Consider the following 20,622-nt stretch of genomic DNA (forward strand, 5'->3'; position numbering starts at 1 on the left):
ACTTTCATCATACGTTGCTAGTGGAGATGCAAAATAGTACAATCACCTTAGAAAACAGTCTTGCAGTTTCTGATAAAGTTAAACATGCTCTTACCATACCACCTTGCAATTCCTCTCCTAAATATCCATGAGAAATAACTTATGTTCTCACAATGACTTCTGTGTGAATGTCCATAGCACTTTTATTCATAATAGCTGAAATCTGCAAACAGCCCAAATGTCTATCAACTGATGAATGAATAAACAAACTGCCAAAATTCTTCAATCACTTCTTTCTTGCTTTCATTTCCTTGTCCCCTATTCTTTCTTGAAAGCTCTACAAACTGTCCTTTATTCCATCTAGGCTTTCAAAAGTCTTCTGTGAACCAGCCAACCTCCCAAATATTTTCTCTTCTTTCTTGGTTCCCCAATTGCTTTTGCCACTATTAATTACATTTTTTTCTTTACGTTCTTACTTCCTTTGGTTTCTGAAATAATTTTCATTATTTTCCTACATTTCTCACTGATTTTTTTTTTGTATTACTTCTGGCTTGTCTCTTTCCTCCTGACTCTAACTATGAGTGGCCCCTAAAGCTTAGCATTTAGTCCTTAGTGTTTGTTCTGATATTCATTTCTTTGCCTCTCACACGTGGCTGTTCTGCCGACCCTGCCCTCACTGATTCCACCATGGTTCAGGCTTTCCTCTTTATGAGATTTATTCTCCTGAAGGGAAGCTCTGATCATTTCAACCCTCTGATCACCTGATTAAGACCTTCAATTATTCTATAACCAAACAAAGTCAGCTGTGATATTATGATAATAATATGGAACTTGGACTCCAATAACCTGAGTTCAAACACTAGCTCTGTCACTCACTAGCTAGGTAACCTTGGACAAGTCAATGAACACCTTCTGAGTGTTTTGGTATCTGAAAAATGGGAATGAGTAACACTACACAGTAGTTTTACTGTTAGGATGAAATGAGATAGGGGTGCCTGGGTGGCCCAGTTGGTTAAGCGTCACACTCTTGATTTCGGCTCAAGTCATGATCTCATGGTTCGTGAGGTGGAGCCCTGTGTCAGGCTCTATGCTGACAGCACAGAGCCTACTTGGGATTTTCTGTCTCCTTCTCTCTCTCTCTCTGCCTCTCCTCTGCACATATTCTCTCTCTCAAAAATAAATAAACATTTTTTTAAAGGATGAAATGAGATAAATAAAAATGAAGGCAGTTCATAAAATATAAATCATTATTAACCATGATCTTTCAACAAACATGTGTTAACTCTTATATGTGGCCAGAATTGACTCTACAGCAATGGGCGAGCAGACAAAGCCCTCTGCACTTGGAGCTGACAGTCCAGAAAGGAATATAGCAATTAAAATAGATGTGGTAAGTTCTTTTTTTTTTTTAAGTTTATTTACTTATTTTGGGGGGGAGAGAGAAAGAATGAATCCCAAGCTACTCAATGTCAACACAGAGCCTGATGCGGGGTTCAGACTCACAAACCGTGGATCATTACCTGAGCCAAAACCAAGAGTCTGACACTTAACTGACTGAGCCATCCAGGAGCCCCGGTAACTTCTAAGTGTGAAAGAAATAATAAGTGTTTGAAGTAGCACATAGGAAGATCTCATCTAAGCTTGCAGTGGAGTGAAATGGTGAAGAAAGCTTCCTGAATAAAGTGACCTCTAAGATGACACCTAAAAGATAGGCAAGAGTGGGCCAAGTAAGGGGGTGGAGCAGTGGGTGTCATTGACAAAGAGGTGTGAAAAGTATTACAGGCAGAGGGAATAGCACGGGCAAAGACCAGGAAGGGAGAGAGACCATGGAGCTTTCTTGGAACAGAAAGGAGTTCAGTATACCTGGAATATAAAGTTGAGTACAAAGAGAGGGAGCAAGAGTGGGCAGTGAAAGCAGAGAGATCATGCATGCAATTTCCAGCACTGGTCAGGCAAGCAGAAGGTATTGGTGAGCCAAGATGAAGAGGGTATTCTGTACTGTGGGCCAATCATAGTGATAAGAAACAGAGGTGATCAGTATTGGGAAGTTACCCAGGTAGACAGACAGTTAGCATCTTAGAGGCCAGTTGATGAATCCTAACCACTGGGCTGCATTCACTGATAGTGCCCAAAGAAGGAATATTGGCAAAAAAAACAAGGCAAATCCCTAGTAAAAGGCTATTCTTCATTCAATTGTACTTATAAAGAGCAGTGATTTTTCAAGGCATTTCTACATCTGATACCTTATTAAAAACCTTCACTGCATCCCTGTGAGCCAAGTGGGAGCAGGTATCATTACTTTTATCAAGGGCACAGTTAGTCTTTCCATTACTAGAATAAAGGAGGCACTGTTAGTCCTATCTATTATTAAGATGATGAATGGAGGTGTGATCAATCATATGTTATATTTTGTTTAGTCCTACATTTTAAATTTAACTTTAATCCAGGAATGGCTAGCTGACACGTATAGAGTGGGATATCGGGGACTGGGTTCTAGTCGTAGCTGTGTCACACACCTGTAGGTTGACCTTTGGCAAGTCACTTTAAGTACTCTGTGCCTCAGTTTCTTCTAGTTGGGCCAGACCATTGATTGGTAAGGACTTTTTTTGACACTCAAATCCTATGACTCCAAGTGCTGAGGGAAAAGGAAAAGCTTAGGATTCCAAATATTAGAGAATTTTTAAATTTTATTTTTAGCCTGAATCTTTATTTTTATTTTGGTCTTCTGTCTTGTATCTTGTTCCTCCTTGCAGTCTGTCACTTCCCTTGCCCCTGAAGATATTTAAGAAGCTGCCTTTCATCACTTTAGAACTGTAAATATGCCCTTGAAACATGCAAAGAGGCTTTTGTGTACTTCCAAATCGAGGTTATTATCGTACAAGCAAGTCACTTGAGTGCACTGCATTCCTCAGCTTACTCCATTGAGAGCTTTATTAGATTATATTGTCCTATCTTAGAAGGACTAGTTGAGCAGATAAGACTCTCCCACTTTAAAAGGTGGGCTATCTGATGAAACAGGGTGCCTAATGCTCCAGAGTGTAAGCAAAAAGGATTTTGGTCCTGCCCAAAAGACAGACACACTTCTCAAGACAAGTAGGTGCTCCACTTAAAGTGGCACAGTCAAGGGCGAGTGTTCTAAAATTAAACCAACCAGCTGCTCAGCCACAGACGCCCACCTGTCAATTATGCTACCTTCTCCTTGTCCAATCTTCTCTCTCCATGAAGCCCAAAACTTCCACTCGCTGCAATCCTTTAAAAGCCTGAAACATCACATGTTTTCCCACAGGTGCCTATCAAAAAAGCAGGAAGCCTGTTTCAAGAACATATTAGGGTACATGTACTCATTCAAAGAATCTATGCTCTTTCATCTCAAATACCTACAACTTCAACTTAAGGGGTGCCATCAACTGGCTTCAGAAGTCAATTAACATAAAACCTTCCTTGTTGGTGGGGTGACAATACAAAACTAGAATGCATGAATCCTACTAAATTCAGGAGCTTGATATTTAATATCAACTTTGATATTAAATAAACAGTAGAAATGGAGATAAATGTATCACTTTCCATGCCTAGGTCTTGGGTATAGCACCTACCTAACAATAAACAGAACAGTTGTCAATGTGTAACAAGATTCCACTGAATTAACTAGATGTTATTTTTGTAAACAACTAGTAAACAACCACATAAAACAAATGAATACGATTAAAAATGTTCCTCAAAATAGATGTTATTCTAACTAGGCTTACACAGAGTAAGGAAGAAGTGTGATTATTTTTGTTCTATAGAATCATTTGTAACATTGAGGTGACTTGTCTTTTCATTAGATTATATTAGGCCAAAGTTCCAGGGATTCCTCTTTAAATGTGTTGCTGTCATTCTTACAGTTTGTGTAAGTTTGTTACTAAAAATGCATTATTAAATTTGGCACTCAAAAAGTATTTTAATATTTACTAATATTCATTTTTTCTATAAGGTAAAATTTTACTAGTCATAAGATATTTTGTAAGATGATAAAGTTTGTTATGAAATGCTATGTACCTAGTATATTCTCTTGTGAATAAAATGCACATTATATAAGTAAATTTTATTATATTTATATTGCTATTCTTATATCAGAAAATTATAAACCTGTCTTAACATAATTCTATAGTGATGCACTCCTTTGATGCATTTTTGAGAATCTATAAGATATGGTATTAGATGGGAATACAAACATGAATCAAAACATGGCATAAACATAAAAAATGTAAGATAGAAGAATATAATAGGTACTATAAATTATAAAGGAAGTTTCAGTGAGGGTTTACCCATCTTAAAAAGAAACAAGTTACTGGGGCATGTGAGCAGCTCAGTCACTGAAGTGTTCCAACTCTTGATTTTGGCTCAAGTCATGATCTCACAGTTCATGAGATTCAGCCCAGTGTTGGGCTCCATGCTGACAGCGTGGAGCCTGCTTGGGATTCTCTCTCTCCCTCTCTCTCTGCCCCTCCCCACCTCTAAATAAATAAATAAATAAATAAATAAATAAACAAATAAACAAACTTTTTAAAAAGATACAAATTACAAAAATAGAATGCTTGAATAAACTTACACAGTTTAGATGCTTATATTTTAAATTATTTTTCACATTTCTTAGTTTGAAATGCCCAGTTAGCAAACTAATTTGTTGGGGCACCTGGGTGGTTCAGTCAGTTAAGCATATGACTCTTGATTTTGACTCAGGTCATGATCTCACAGTTCATGGGATCGAGCCCCATGTCGGATTCTGTACTGACAGCATGAAACCTACTTGAGATTCTGTCTCTCCCTCTTTCTTTCCCCCTCCCCTGCTTGCTCTCTCTCTCTCTCAAAATAAATAAATAAACTTAAAAAAAAAAAAAGAAAACGAATTCATTTTTCTGGACTTTTTATCTACTAAATCTAACTACTAGCTTCATTATAAAACTTCCAATATGTCACTTCTATGATATTTTTATGCAAAAATAAGGGCTTAATCCAGTTACAGTTTTATAAATTATACTTCAGTAAAGTTTATCTGCCTTGATGTTTTAGACTTCAGCTCTTAGCCAACATGTAGTAACAAGTACCAGACTAACCCTGACTCCTGAAACAACTAAACAAATGGACAAAATATATGAAACAACTGTTTTCAGGTTTTGGACATCAGGCAGCAGAGAACAGTGATCCTTGAGAGATGAGAAGCAAATGAGGTGAGCTCCTTGATGGTCCCAGCTTATTACCTGGAGACATCTTCCAGGCTAATGCAGGGAGCAGGAACCTAGAAGGAGTCTAATGGATTTTTTAAATTTAAGAGCTCAGAGTCTGGGAAGTAAAGATGGCTAGAGTTTGCAGGCAGAGTACCAGAGAGGAGAGCAGTGCACTGGAAGAGACTTCCAGAGATCTACAGATGGTCCCCCTCAAGTCTTCAGCTGAGTACTGATCAATACATTTGTATGAGAAAATTACCTGAGACCTGAGAAAGAACTACCCTAAAGGAGAGAGGGAGCAAACCCTCAGAGGTCACGTAGGATCAGGAGTAGTCAGCCAGAGTGGAAAATCTTGTAATTCAACCTCGTAATGCATCAGTAATTAGAAGGGTATTGTTTCAGCACAAGGGCAGAATTAGGCCTATACTAAAGAATACGTTGGTCCCACCTAACAAAACTTAAAAGCAAGCTTCAAAAGGACTGAGCTATTTTCAAGTAATTTAACTGCATTCCAGAAAGAAGCTCAAGAATACAAAAATATCTAGCACTCAACAAGATAAAATTCACAGTATCTTGCAGCCCATCAAGTCATGCAAAAAAAGCAGGAAAATACAATCCATAATAAATATAAAAATTAATAGAAATAGATCCAAAAGTGACACAAATGATGGAATTACTAGCCAAGAACATTAAAACAGTTATTATAACTATGTTCCTTATGTTCAGGAGTGTAGAGGAAAGATTGATCATGTTAAGCAGAGCATGAAAAATATGGCAAAAATCCAAACTGAACTTCCACTGTTGAAAAATACAACGTCTGAGATGAAAAATACATTGAATGGGATCAGTAGATCAGACACTACAGAAGAGAAGATTTGTGAGGCTCAATACACACTAAAAGAAATGATTCAATATGAAATGGGGGGGGAGACAGTAAAATAAATAAATCAGTGAGCTGAGGAACAATTTCAAGCAGTCTAATATACGTGTTGTTGAAGTCCACAAAGGAGAGAGAAGAAAGGAAGGGAACAGGGAAAGAAAGAAAGAAAGAAAGAAAGAAAGAAAGAAAGAAAGAAAGAAAGAAAGACTGTAATTTTTCTAAATTTGGTTATAACTATAAATCCACAGATCCAAGAAGTACAACAAACCTTAAGCACTGAAACAAGAAGAAAACTACCCCAAGGCATATTATAATCAAATTGCATAACAAACAGTAATAAAGAGACAAATCTCTTAAAGAGAAAAAAAAATAACTCATTATGAACAGAAGAACAAATATAAGAATGAAAGCTTTTTGACAGAATGCAAGGCAAAAGATGGTGGGGCATGATCCTGAAATTATTGATAGAAAAGAATTGTCAACCTACAATTGTATACCCAATAAAAATATCTTTCAAAAAACTACGATGAAATAGTTTTTCAGACATAGAAAAGCCAAAAGAAAATAAATTCATTACCAGCAGACTTGCATTATAGGAAATACTGAAAAAAGTCTTTCAGGCAGAAGAAAAATGATGCCAGATGGATATCTGGAGCTATATAAAGGAATGAAGATCATCAAAAAGGGAAAATAGGTGGACAGATACAAAGTACTTTTTTTCTTATTTTTAAAATCTCTTTAAAAGATAATTGAGGGGAGCCTCGCTGGCTCAATCAGTAGAGCATGAGACTCTTGATCTCTGGGTCATGAGTTTGAGCTTCACACTGAGAATAGAGTTTACTTAAAAAAAATAAAAATAACAATAAATAAAAGATAATTGACTTTTTAGAGCAAAAATATTAACAATGTGTTGTGAAGTTTATATTACATATAGAAGTCAAATGCATGACAACAATGGAGCAAAGGTCAAGAGGAGGAAAAAGGAGTACAGTGTTCTAAGTTTCTTATGCTATATGTGAAGTGATAAATATTACCTAAAGGTAGACTGCATTAAGTTAAAGATGTATATTATAAACTCTAAAGCAACAATACTACAAATTCTAAAACAACTTAAAAAAAAGTTACAACTAATAAAAAAAAAGGAAATAAAAGGGACCCTAAACTACTCAATTCAACAGATAGAAAAAGAAGAGGAATAGAACATAAAACAAAAACCAAGATGGCAGATTTAAACACAACAATATCAATAATAACATTAAATGTAAAAGGTCTAAACACTCCAATTAAAAGCATAGATTATCAGATTGGATAAAAATTTTTAAAAGATGCAACTGTAAGAAATTCACTTTAAATACAAAGACATAACTAAGTCAAAGGTAGAAGAATAGAAAAGGATATACCATGCTAACACTAACCAAAAGAAAGCTTTTGATAGTGGATATATTATTAGACAAAGTAGATTTCAGATCAAAGAATATTACCAGAGATAAGGAGGGACATTTCATATTGATAAAGGAGCCAATTCATCAAGAGGATATAACAGTCTTGGAATGTTTATGCACCTAATAGCCAGGCTTCAAAACCCATGAAGCAAAAACTGCAAAAAAAATAGACAAGTTGATAAATATAGTTGGGTTTTCCAGACCTTTCTCTCTATAATTGATAAAATTAGAGAAAAGTAGAGAAAATCAGTAAGGATACAGAAGATTTGAATAACACTGTCAACCAACTTGACCTAATTAACATTTATATAACACTTCATCAAAAACAGTAGTATACACAATCTTCTCAAGGGCGCAAGGAGCATTTATCAAGACAGACCACAAAGCAGATACTGATAAATGTAGAAGAACTCAAATCATACAAGCTATGTTCTGTGACCACAAAGGAATTAAATTAGAAATCAATAACAAGAGGTATCAGGGAAATCCACAAATATTTGGAAATTAAATAACATACTTTTGAATAACTCATGAGTCAAAGAAGAAATGAAAAGGGAAATTAGAATGGATTTTGAACTGAATTAAAAATTAAAACACAACATATCAAAATTTATGGGATGCAATTAAAGAAGTATTTGGTGGGGAGGGAGTCCTTAAATCAATGATCTACAGTTCTACTTTAAACTAGTAGATTGATAGGTTAAGATGGTGGAGTAGTAGGGGGACCCTGGGCTTCCTCATCCCTTGCACACAGCTAGAATAACAGCAAATCATTTTGAATACCTAGGAAATTGATCCGAGGATTAAGAGAACAATCTGCACAATTAGAGATTGAGAATAAGTTAGGTACAAGGTGCAGAGACCTGAATTGGGGGAAGAGAAAAGCTGTGGTGCCATGGAGGGGAGGGAGCCCTTTTCATGGAGAGAGGAGAAAGACAAAAAGAGAGAGGGGTAGCGAGAGAAGTGTGTCGGATTTGTACATGAACAACACTGCCCCAAACCATTGACTGGGGAATCGAGAGGAACTATCACCAAGTTTTTACAAATAGCAGAGCTCAAATTCTGAGATTTTAGAAGTCCCTGCCATTCGCTTGATTCAAGCTGGGATGGCAGCAGTGCTCCTGGAGAAACCTAAGAGTAGACCCAAGAGAGACCCAAGAGTAGACAGCATGGTGTAGGGATTCCCTGGGTTGCACTGGGAAAGAATGTTCCCTTTCCTGAAGTACACGTGGAAGAGGGTATATTGCCTCCATAAGGACAAAAGACCCAGCGGGCACCTTTGAGTGGCCATTCATCAGCAAGGGACAGGACCGCATGCAGATGGCAGGTAATCTGGTTGCTACTTTTTACTGGCTGTGCTTCACCATAAATGCCAACCACCTGCATGGCAGTATGGCTGCTTTGCACCAGGCACACAAGACAGCACCAGACACAGCACAGTGAGGCTCTCCTCCAGAGGAAGGGAGGTGGTCCACACTGTGCCTGGTCCTTTAAGATTTGGAGTTTTGAATCCTGGCTGTGTGCCAGAGATAAAACATAGAGGAACTATGTCATCAGGTGTGCCAATGGCTCAGCACAGAGAGGGTGAGGGGGCAGGGATCTGATGTAAGCCTGAGACACAGGAGGGAGATTGTTCGCTTTTCTGTGAGGGCTTCCTGAACAGTGGTGGGTGTGAGGTCCCCTCTCTGGGGATGAGACAGCGGGGTGACAGAGTGATGCCATTTCCCCCCCCCACCAGCACAGTCAGACTTCAGTGAGCAACACAGCACTCCCAGTGGAGGCTGAAGCTGTTTACATCAAATCCTGCCCCCCCTACACCCCTGCAGTTGCATCGTTACTAAGGCAGGTCTGACTATGGGCCAGCACACTGGGCCTCTCCCCCAGAGGATCAGCACAGGCACCCTGCATGCACCAAGTCTACTGATTATAGAGTGCTCCAAAGTGTCAGCTTCAGTTCTGGTGGAAATAGGACCAGGCTTTCTTCTTTTTTTCCTTTGGAATCAGGCTTATAGTTTTTTGTTTGTCTGTGTTTGTTCCTTTTCCTTCTCTCTCTCTCTCTCTCTCTCTCTCTCTCTCTCTCTCTCTCTCTTTGGGTCAGGATTTTTTTTTAATCAGGCTCATTTTAACAAACAAATCAAAGCATTCTAGTTAAAGGTCCACTGCAATACTCCTCACTGCAAGAAAGGGGGAACTCTGCAGAGGACTGACCTGTGGTAAAGAGTAGCCAAAACACAACAGCAGAGTGTACAAAACATACACTAGAAACACTTCCTGAAGCATCAGTCCCTGGACAGTGTACAACCCCTCCTTAACATAGGATTACTCTCAGCAACAAAAAACATAACAAGCTTTCATAACACGCAAAAGACAGAAACCTAAAAGATGGAGGAATTCTCCCCAAAAGAAAGATCAAGAAGAACTCACAGCCAAGGATTTACTCAAAATAGTTATCAGCAATATATCTGATCAAAAATTTAGACAACAGTCATAAGAATACTAGCTGGACTTGAAAGAAGCAGAGAAAACACCAGAGAAACCCTTCCTACAGAGATAAAAGACCTAAAAAATAATCAGTCTGAAATTTAAAAATGCTATAACTAAGATGCAAAACCAACTGAGTGTAATCACAATAAGGATGGAAGAAGCAGAGGAATGAATAGGTGACATAGAAGATAAAATTATGGAAAATAACGGAGCAGAAAAGAAGAGGGAAAGGAAAGAAAACTATTAGATCATGAATATAGACTTATGGAACTCAGAAACTCCATAAAACACAGTAATATCCATATCATAGGAGTACCATAAGAAGAGCAGGAAAAGGGGGCAGAGGGTTTATTTGAACAAACTATAACTGAGAACTTCCCTAATCTGGGGAAGGAAATAGGCATTGAAGTCCACAGAGAACTCCACTCAAAATCAACAAAAACAGGTCAACACCAAGACATATCATAGTGAAACTTGAAAAATACGAAGATAGAGAATTCTGAAAGCAGCTAGGGACAAAAGGCCATTAACCTACAAGGGTAGACACATAAGGTTAGCTACAGACCTGTCCACAGAAACTTGGCAGACCAGAAGGGAGTGGCATGATATAGTCAACATGCTAAATGGGAAAAATAGGCAACCAAGAATACTTTATCCAACAAGGCTGTCATTCAGAATAGATGGAGAGATAATTTCCAAGACAAGCAAAAACTAAAGGAGTTTGTGAACGCTAAACCAGCTCTGCAAGAAATATTAAAGGGCATTCTTTGAGCGGGGAAGAGACCAAAAGCACCCAAGACTAGAAAGAACAGAGACAGTCTACAGGAACAGCAACTTTACAGGTAATATAATGGCACTAAATTCATATCTATCAATAATTACTCTTAATGTAAATGGACTAAATGCTCCAATCAAAAGATATAGGATATCAGAACGGATTAAAAAAAAAAAACAAACTAGACCCATCCATATGCTGCTTATAAGAGACTCATTTTAGACCCAGTAACACCTGAAGATTTAAAGTGAGGGAATGGAGAACCATTTATCATGCTAATGGATGTCAAAAGAAAGCCAGAGTAGCCATACTTATATCAGATAAACTAGATTTTAAAACCAAAACTATAACAAGAGGTGAAGAAGGGCACTATATCACAATAAAGGGGTCTATCCAACAAGAAGATCTAACAATTGTAAATATTTATGTCCTCAACTTGGAACAGCCAAATATGTAAGTCATATGATAACAAACTTAAAGAAACTCATCGGTAATAATATAATAATAGTGGGGGACTTTAACACCCAGTTACAACAATAAGCAGAACATCATCAAGCAGTCATCTAAGCAGAACATCAACAAGAAAACAATGGCTTTGAATGACACACTGGACCAAATGGACTTAACAGATACAGTCAGAGCATTTCATCCTAAAACAACAGAGTACACATTGTTTTCAAGTGCCCAGGGAACATTCTCAGGAATAGATCACATACTGGGTCACAAATCAGGCTTCAACCAGTACAAAAGGATTCAGATCAAACCATGCATATTTTCAGACCATAACACTATGAAAGTTTAAGTCAACCACAAGAAAAAATTTGGAAGGACCACAAATACAAGGAGGTTAAAGAACATCCTACTAAAGAATGAATGGAACCAAGAAATTAAAGAAAAATTAAAAAATACATGAAAGCAAGTGAAAATGAAAACATGGCAGCTCAAAACCTTTGGGATGCAGCAAAGGTGGTTGTAAGAGGGAAATACATAGCAATACGGGCCTTCCTCAAGAAGCAAGAAAAGTCTCAAATACACAACCTAATCTTACACCTAAATGAGCTGGAAAAAGAACAGCAAATAAAGCTGGAAAAAGAACAGCAAATAAATCCTAAAACCAGAAGAAGAAGGGAAATGATGAAGATTAGAGGAGAAATAAATGATATAGAAAGTAGGTCAATGAAACTAGGAGCTGGTTCTTTGAAAGAATAAACAAAATTGATAACCCCCTAGCCATACTTATCAAAAAGAAAAGAGAAAGAATTCAAATAAATAAAATCACGAATGAAAGAGGAGATCACAACCAACACTGTGGAAAGACAAACAATTGTAAGAGAATATTATGAGCAATTATATGCCAACAAACTGGGCAATCTAGAAGAAATGGATAAATTCCTAGAAACATGTAAACTACCAAAACTGAAACAGAAAGAAATAGAAAACTTGAACAGATCCATAACCAGCAAAGAAATTCAATTGGCTATCAAAAATGTCCCAAAAAAATAAGAGTCCAGAGCTGGATGGCTTCCCAAGGGGTTTCTAGCAAGCATTTAAAGAAGAGTTAATACCTATTCTTTTGAAGCTGTTCCAAAAAATAGAAATAGAAGGAAATTTTCCAAACTTATTCTATGAGGCCAGAATTACCTTGATTCCAAAACCAGCTAAGGAAAATGATAGACCAATATCCCTGATGAACATGGATACAAAAATTCTCAACAAGATTCTAGCAAATCAAATACAACAGGACATTAAAGGAATTATTCACCACAATCAAGTAGGATTTATTCCTGGTCTGCAAAGGTGGTTCAATATCCAAAAATCAATCTACCTGATATACCACATTAATAAAAGAAAGGATAAGAACCATATGATCCTCTCAATAGATGCAGAAAAAGCACTTGACAAAATGCAGCATCCCTTTCTTGATAAAAAACCCTCAAGAAAGTAAGGGTAGAAGGAACATACCTCAACATGATAAAGGCCATATACAAAAGATCCACAGTTAATATCATCCTCAGTTGGAAAAACCTGAGAGCTTTTCCCTTAAGGTCAGGAACACAACAGAGATGTTCACTCTCACCACTGTTGTTCAACATAGTACTGGAAGTCCTAGCTTCAGCAACCAGACAACAAAAAGAAATAAAAGGCATCCAAATCAGCAAGGAAGAAGCCAAACTTTCAGTCTTTGCAGACATGATACTCTATGTAGAAAACTTGAAAGACTCCACCAAAAAATTGCTAGAACTGATAAATAAATTCAGCAAAGCTAAAGGATATAATATTAATGTACAGAAATTTGTTGCATTTCTATATACCAATAACAAAGTTGCAGAAAGAGAAATCATAGAATCAATCCCATTTACAACTGCACTAAAAACCATAAGATACCTAGTAATAAACCTAACCAAAGAGGTAAAAGAACTGTCCTCTGAAAACTATGTAACACTTATGAAACAAATTGAAGAAGACACAAAGAAACGAAAAAACATTACATGTTCATGGACTGGAAGAGCAAATATTTTTAAAATGTGTATACTACTGAAAGCAATCTACATATTCAATGCAATCTCTCTCAAAATAACACCAGCATTTTTTTATAGAGCTAGAACAAACAATTCTAAAATTTATATGGAACCAGAAAAGACCCTGAATAGCCAAAGTAATATTGAAAAAGAAAAACCAAAGCTGGAGGTATCACAATTCCAGATTCCAAGCTATATTACAAAGCTGTAATCACCAAGACAGTATGGTACTGGCATAAAACAGACACATAGAGAAATGGAACAGAATAGAAAACCCAGATATGGACCCACAAATGTATGACCAACTCATCTTTGACAAAGCAGGAAAGAATGTCCAATTGGAAAATAGTCCCTTCAGCAAATATTGCTGGGAAAACTGGACGGCAACATGCAGAAGAATGAACCTGGACCACTTTCTTACACCATACACAAAAATAAATTCAAACCAGATGAAAGCCTAAATGTGAGACAGGAAACCATAAAAATTCTAGAGAACACAGGCAGCAACCTCTTTGATTTCAGCTGTAGCAACTTATAAGACATGTCACTGGAGGCAAGGGAAACAAATGCAAAAATGAACTATTGTGATTTCATCAAGTTAAAAAGCTTCTGCACAACGAAGGAAACAATCAACAAAACTAAAAGACAACCTATGGAATGGGAGAAGATATTTGCAAGTGACACATCAGATAAAGGGCTAATATTCAAAAATCTATAAAGAACTTATCAAACTCAACACCCCAAAAATAAATAACCCAGTTAGGAAATGGGCAGAAGACATGAACAGACATTTCTCCAAAGAAGACATAAAAATGGCTAACAAACACAGGAGAAAGTGCTCGACATCACTTATCATTGGGGAAATAAAAATCAAAACCACAATGAGATACCATCTCACACCTGTCAAAATGGCTAAAGTAACAACTCAGGAAACAACAGATGTTGGTGAGGATATGGAGAAAGGGGAACCCTCTTATACAGCTGGTGGGAATGCAAACTGGTACAGCCACTCTAGAAAACAGTATAGGGGTTCCTTAAAAAGTTAAAAATAGAACTACCCTACCCAACAATTATACTACTGGGTATTAATCCAAAGTATACAAATGTACTGATTCAAAGGGGCACATGTACCCCAATGTTTATAGCAGCATTATCCACAATAGCCAAAGTATGGAAAGAGCCCAAATGTTCATCAACTGATAATTGGATAAAGAAGTTTGGTATTACATAATGGAATATTACTCAGCCATCAAAAAGAATGAAATCTTGCCATTTGCAATGAGGTAGATGGAACTAGAGTGTATTATGCTAAGCAAAATAAGTCAGAGAAAGGCAAATACTATATGATTTCACTCATATGTGTAATTCAAGAAACAAAACAGATGAACATAGGAGAAGGGAAGGAAAAATAAAATAAGATATAAATAGAGAGGGAGGCAAATCAAAAGAACTCTGAGCATTGATGGAGAAGAGGTGGGTGGGGGCATGGGCTAAATGGGTGATGAGCATTAAGAAGGGCACTTATTGTGATGAGCATTGGTGTTATATGTAAGTGATGAGTCACTAAATCCTACTCCTGAAACCAATACTACAGTATATATTGACTAACCTTAATTTAAATAAAAACTTGGGAGAAAAAAATTGGTAAACAAACTAGTAAATAAAGAAGAGAAAATTAAGCCCAAAGTAAGTAGAAGAAAGTAAGTAATAAAAATAAAAGCAAAAATGAAATAGAAAAACAGGAGAGAAAGCAAAAGCTGCTGTTTTGATAACATAAAGATATGGGAATTTTAAAAACCACTAAAGAACAATTGCAGTTAGGATCTTAAAGCTTCCATTTTTGGTAAATAAGAAAACTAGACCACAAACCATGGAAAAGGTGTAATATTTGTATGTGTTTGGGTGCTTGATCATGCCTGCTTGATCCCTTTTCTTTTCTTTTTTTTTTTTTTTTATTTAATTTTTTTTTTCAACGTTTATTTATTTTTGGGACAGAGAGAGAGCATGAACGGGGGAGGGGCAGAGAGAGAGGGAGACACAGAATCGGAAACAGGCTCCAGGCTCTGAGCCATCAGCCCAGAGCCCGACGCGGGGCTCGAACTCACGGACCGGGAGATCGTGACCTGGCTGAAGTCGGACGCTTAACCGACTGCACCACCCAGGCGCCCCTTGATCCCTTTTCTTAAGAATGTGAAAGACCATGTATACTATTGAAGAGAAGGAATCCATAAAACCATTTGAAATATATTACATATTTTTATGTAGGTATTTATACATATATGTATGTATTCATACACTTTCTCATCGGGAGTACATAATTGTAAGAACATTTTTCCTTTTTTATTTTTCTAAATCCTATTACTTATTTGGCTTCTCCTTTTTAAAAATGCTATTTGGAAAAACAGTTCATTTATTTATTCATTCAATGTAATTATGAAATGCTATAATATGCCAGGGACGTGCTGGGGGACACAGCTGTTAACCAGACAAACCTACTGAGCAGAGTCTATTTTGCGATACAGACAAGTAAATAGGCAATAACAATGTACTAGCATGATTCAGGCACCTGGGTGGCTCAGTCGGTTGAGTGTCCAACTCTTGATTTCAACTCAGGTCATGATCCCAGGGTCATAGGATCGAGCCCCGCATTGGGCTCTGTGCTGGGCATGGAGCCTGCTTAAAATTCTCTCTCTCTCCCTCTGCCCCTCTCCCCCACTCATGCTCTTTCTCTCAAAAATAAAAATAAAAATAAAAATAAAATACAATGTACTAGCATGAAAGTGCTTTCATGGAAACACAAGTGCCAACAGAGTCCACAAGATGGGCAATCACCTCGGACCTGAAATATTTCTCAAGCTAGTAGCTAAACAAAAATTTTAAAATGTGATAACTAAGTTTCTTGAATTATTGTGATCTAACATAGGCAATAAAATTTTAATTATGGAGCAATATGTAAATATGAGTTTGGTACTCAAAAGACTTCCTGTCTATTATGTACCTAATATTTACTTCTTATTCTGTTCACATTGTGTTAAACTCTGTTGAAAGTTTCATCTCAGTAAAAATAGGACATATGGAATTCTATTTTAACTAATTCTCACTATTATTGAGAGTTAGAAAAGAACATATAGGTAATTCTAACCTGTTCAGAACTTTTTAAGGATCTCTTTGTTATACTAAGGCATAAGAAATGGCAGAGCCTAAGCCAAAAGTCCAGATCCTTAGGCAAAGTTTAAGGGATTCCAGGCTTAGAAAGCAGGCCAAGACCAGAGAAATGTGAAAATTCCAAAGATTAAGTAGGAAAGGGTTTGTGATTCACTCAGAAGCTCAGATAGGTTTTAAAATTATGTATTTCATTTAAACCATTGATTTCACATTTGCAAATGTATCTTCAGGATATTATTATAAACTTCTGCATTTTAGCTATAAGATTGTTCACTGTAGTTGGTTATACCGAAAAGTTGAAAACAATCTAGATGCCTAACAACAGCAACCTGGTTAAATAAGTTATGTCATATCCGCACAATAGAATCCTAACCAGATTTTTTAATTATGAAAGAGTGTTTCTCAAACTTTATTGTGCATCAGAATCATCTGGAAGGCTTGTTGAAACCCAGATTGCTGGGCTCCATCCCCAGAGTTTCTGATTCAGTCAGCCTGGTATAAGGGCTCAAGAATTTGCATTTCTTTTGTTTTTTTTTAACGTTTATTTATTTTTGAGACAGAGAGAGACACAGCATGAACGGGGGAGGGACAGAGAGAGAGGGAGACACAGAATTGGAAGCAAGCTCCAGGCTCCGAGCTATCAGCCCAGAGCCTGACGCGGGGCTCGAACTCGCAGACCGCGAGATCGTGACCTGAGCCGAAGTCGGACGCTCAACCGACTGAGCCACCCAGGCGCCCCAAGAATTTGCATTTCTTTTAAAAAAAATTTTTTTTTCAACGTTTATTTATTTTGGGGACAGAGAGAGACAGAGCATGAACGGGGGAGGGGCAGAGAGAGAGGGGGACACAGAATCGGAAACAGGCTCCAGGCTCTGAGCCATCAGCCCAGAGCCCGACGCGGGGCTCGAACCCACGGACCGCGAGATCGTGACCTGGCTGAAGTCGGACGCTTAACCGACTGCGCCACCCAGGCGCCCCAAGAATTTGCATTTCTAACTAGTTCCCAGGTTGACACTGATGCTGTTGGTCTGAGAGCCACATTTTGAGAACCACTGATGTAGAATTATTTTCACTGAATTGGAAAAAATTCACAAGGTATTGTTAAGCTGAAACAAAGCGGTTTACATTATATTCTATATGTATATATACAGAAGATTAGATGGGAAAATATTGTGGAGTCGGTATTCCTGGCTGTCCTTGGGACTGCACTGTAGATTCTTAATATCTTCTACATTTTTGAGTGACAGATTTGTCTGTAATGAGCATAGTATTAATCACTGAAATATAACCCACTTTCTTAATTTGAAAAATAGTATCAGGAAGTCCTGGCCAATAGCACTAACAAGCTGGAAACACTGAAATAGGCTCGATCCTAGTTCTCCTCTGGCTTGTTAACTATGTCTTGCAGGAGTGTACCTTCAGACGCACTCATAGACAGAGGAACAGTGGTGGGCCCATAGATACATCCTGTTCCTGATGGGGACAAAAACAGAAGAGGCTGATATATGAGGGCTTCTACACTTTTTCTTACTTCATTTTAGTAGTGCCATGCGGGCTTCTTCTGGAGATGTTTGAAGAAAAACTGGGTGGGACCCAAAGGGCGACCTGCCAGAAGTTTGAAGCATCTGGATTGGCGCACTCTTTGTTTCCTGACGCAGGGTAGATCCATTTCCCAGAGTATCAGATTAAGGCGTCTCCTTTCTGGAAAAAAGATTTCATGGTTTAAATTCCCGTTCACTTTGTGTCTGTGGCACTCTGCTGTCTCCTTTCCAGCATGCAGCCTCAGGGGTCATGATGTCCCTTCCCTGCTGATATCAGCGTGCCAACTGTGGTGTCATGCACACTAAGCACAGAGCCGCCATTCAGCTTCCACAGTCTGGGTTCAGGAAGCAAAAGAGCTTCTAGTTCCTACAAACCTTGACAGATCTTCCTCTAGCCTTGCATATGCTAAACAATTCTCAGAGGACAGGGGTTATAAGGAGTGGGGGAGAGGGAACTAGGGTAAATGTCAAGGATAAATACGTGATAGGAACAGAGAGAGCAAACAGTACCACCAATGTTGAGGAAAAGGAAGGGTGGGCCACGGTTTAGAGAAGGATGCCATATGCTTTTCAGTGGAATACTTATTTGGTAAGCACTGTGACCCTTTTCCATGTCCTTGTATTACTGTGGTTGATAAACCAGGAGGTGGCCACATTACTGATTTTATTTACAGCAAGTGTCCTTCACGAATGTCTAACAGAATGCCAGTATTGGGGGTGTTATTTGAAAAATAAGTGTCACATAAAACTCACAATGGGTTCAATTTTTTAATATTTTTAATGATTCAAAATGTAAAAACATGCTGTGATATAGGCTATCATTAAAAGAGACATTACTTCCATATTGACTTTCAAGTAGGTGACATAGTATTGTTGGAAAACAGTATTCCATATGTTGCTTTCCACCACTTTACATGTGAATAAATGGGGCAGAACATTGTTAAAGTTTAGGATACAACTTTTTCCAAGGTTTGCAAGTTCAAAAATAGCTAGAGATGCAGAGGTTGGTTAATGATTCAGTTATTTCTAACTGTTTTTATAATTTCCTACCTCTTCCCTTCTAGTGCTATAATATGAATTCAGTGTGTGAATCTGTTTAGGACCTTAGAAAAGGAAATTAAGTTATTTAAAATTCTCACCTATTACTTAAATGCCAAGAACAATGTTATAATCAATCAATTCATTTACTAAGAATTTATTGAATACTTCCCCTGTGCTAGGCACTGTCCTGGGATCAGCAATTATCCTCAAGAAGTTTACTTTCTAGACCAGGAAGACAGTAAAGCATTAAAGTACAACTACAATGTATCAATTGGTAAATAAGCGCTAAGAACAAAAATGAGGCAGGCTGGTATAAGGACTTTGTATTCTATTCTGAGAGAAATGGGAGGTCCTTGGGTGGGGGCAGATTTAAGCAGTGACATGATCCAACTTCTATTTATAGAGAATCACTATAGCTGCTGGATGGAGAATTGGCCGTGAAGGCCAAGTATCCATTGAATTATCACTCCTCCTTAAGTTATATTTCATTTAGGACAGTTCTGCACCTAAGTATGGCTGGAGATGTGATCCTGCACAGTTGATTCTTGCCTTTTCATCCTTTCATTGCAAAATCAATTCTTAAAATGAAATTTTTATATCTGAACTATTCCTTAAGGAATTTTTTTCCTGGAAAGCTACTTTTAGATACATTCTCTCTAAATGGGAGTTTATCCAAAGCCTACTTTTTAATAATTACTTTACTTTCATACTACTCCATTATCAAAATATTTCTGGATTTCTTGTGAGTAGAGTTTTAACATATTTTTAAAAAGCCAAGAGATGCCTAAAATTTTTTTCAGGGGAGCTTTGTATCTCTTATTATATAAATTAACAAGATTGCTTAAGGTTTTGTTCTGTTTTTTTTTTTTTTTTAACCTGCATAATAAGGTATAACTTGGTATTGGTCTCCTTATGATACTGTTTTATGTTGTGAGATAGTTTGGAATTCCTTTTTTTATATTCATTGCTTTCTACTGGCAGTGATTTTCTCTCCCACCAGCCTTACTCCCCCAAAGTTAAGACATCCATTAGAGAAGTTTGTACCCCTCCACCCCAGGGGCCCTTTTATTACCTCCATATAACGTATGGACACACACACATGCCCAAAGTCCGTCCCTTCTGAGTCTTCCTCCCTCTGGTTTCCTCCTCAGAACTAAAGTTTTAAATTGCCTTTCAAGTCTATCTGTAATAACACAATAAAAAGTTTTATTACTTATACTTTACATTTAACCAAAATACTGTTAACTAACTTGATCAGCCATTTTATTTTCTACATTGGGATTTAAAGGACTTTTAACTGATTTCAGAAATCAAATCCACCCTGAAATGACTATATATTTACTACTCATAAGAATATTCCAAGAATGTACCACAAGCTTGGAAGGCAGATCCAGAAAAGGAGAACCAAAGGTATTTGTAGCAACAGTGGCCCCAATTAATAACTGATTAGTCTTTGAAGGGTCACACCTCATTTGGAAATAGAAGTGTCTGGATCTTGGGGCGCCTGGGTGGTGCAGTCGGTTAAGCGTCCGACTTCAGCCAGGTCACGATCTCGCGGTCCGTGAGTTCGAGCCCCGCATCAGGCTCTG

At 37.6% G+C, this 20,622-nt stretch overlaps 1 protein-coding gene across 2 annotated transcripts in view; it reads left to right on the plus strand.

Moving 5' to 3' along the window:
- NTN4 (netrin 4) overlaps positions 1-20,622 on the plus strand; it is a 125,323-nt gene that overhangs the window by 25,601 nt on the left and 79,100 nt on the right. The gene's annotated exons all lie outside the window — the stretch shown is intronic.

The sequence above is a fragment of the Herpailurus yagouaroundi genome, unplaced genomic scaffold (assembly GCF_014898765.1).
Source record: "Herpailurus yagouaroundi ecotype Mexico unplaced genomic scaffold, PumYag 182, whole genome shotgun sequence".
NCBI lineage: Eukaryota > Metazoa > Chordata > Mammalia > Carnivora > Felidae > Herpailurus > Herpailurus yagouaroundi.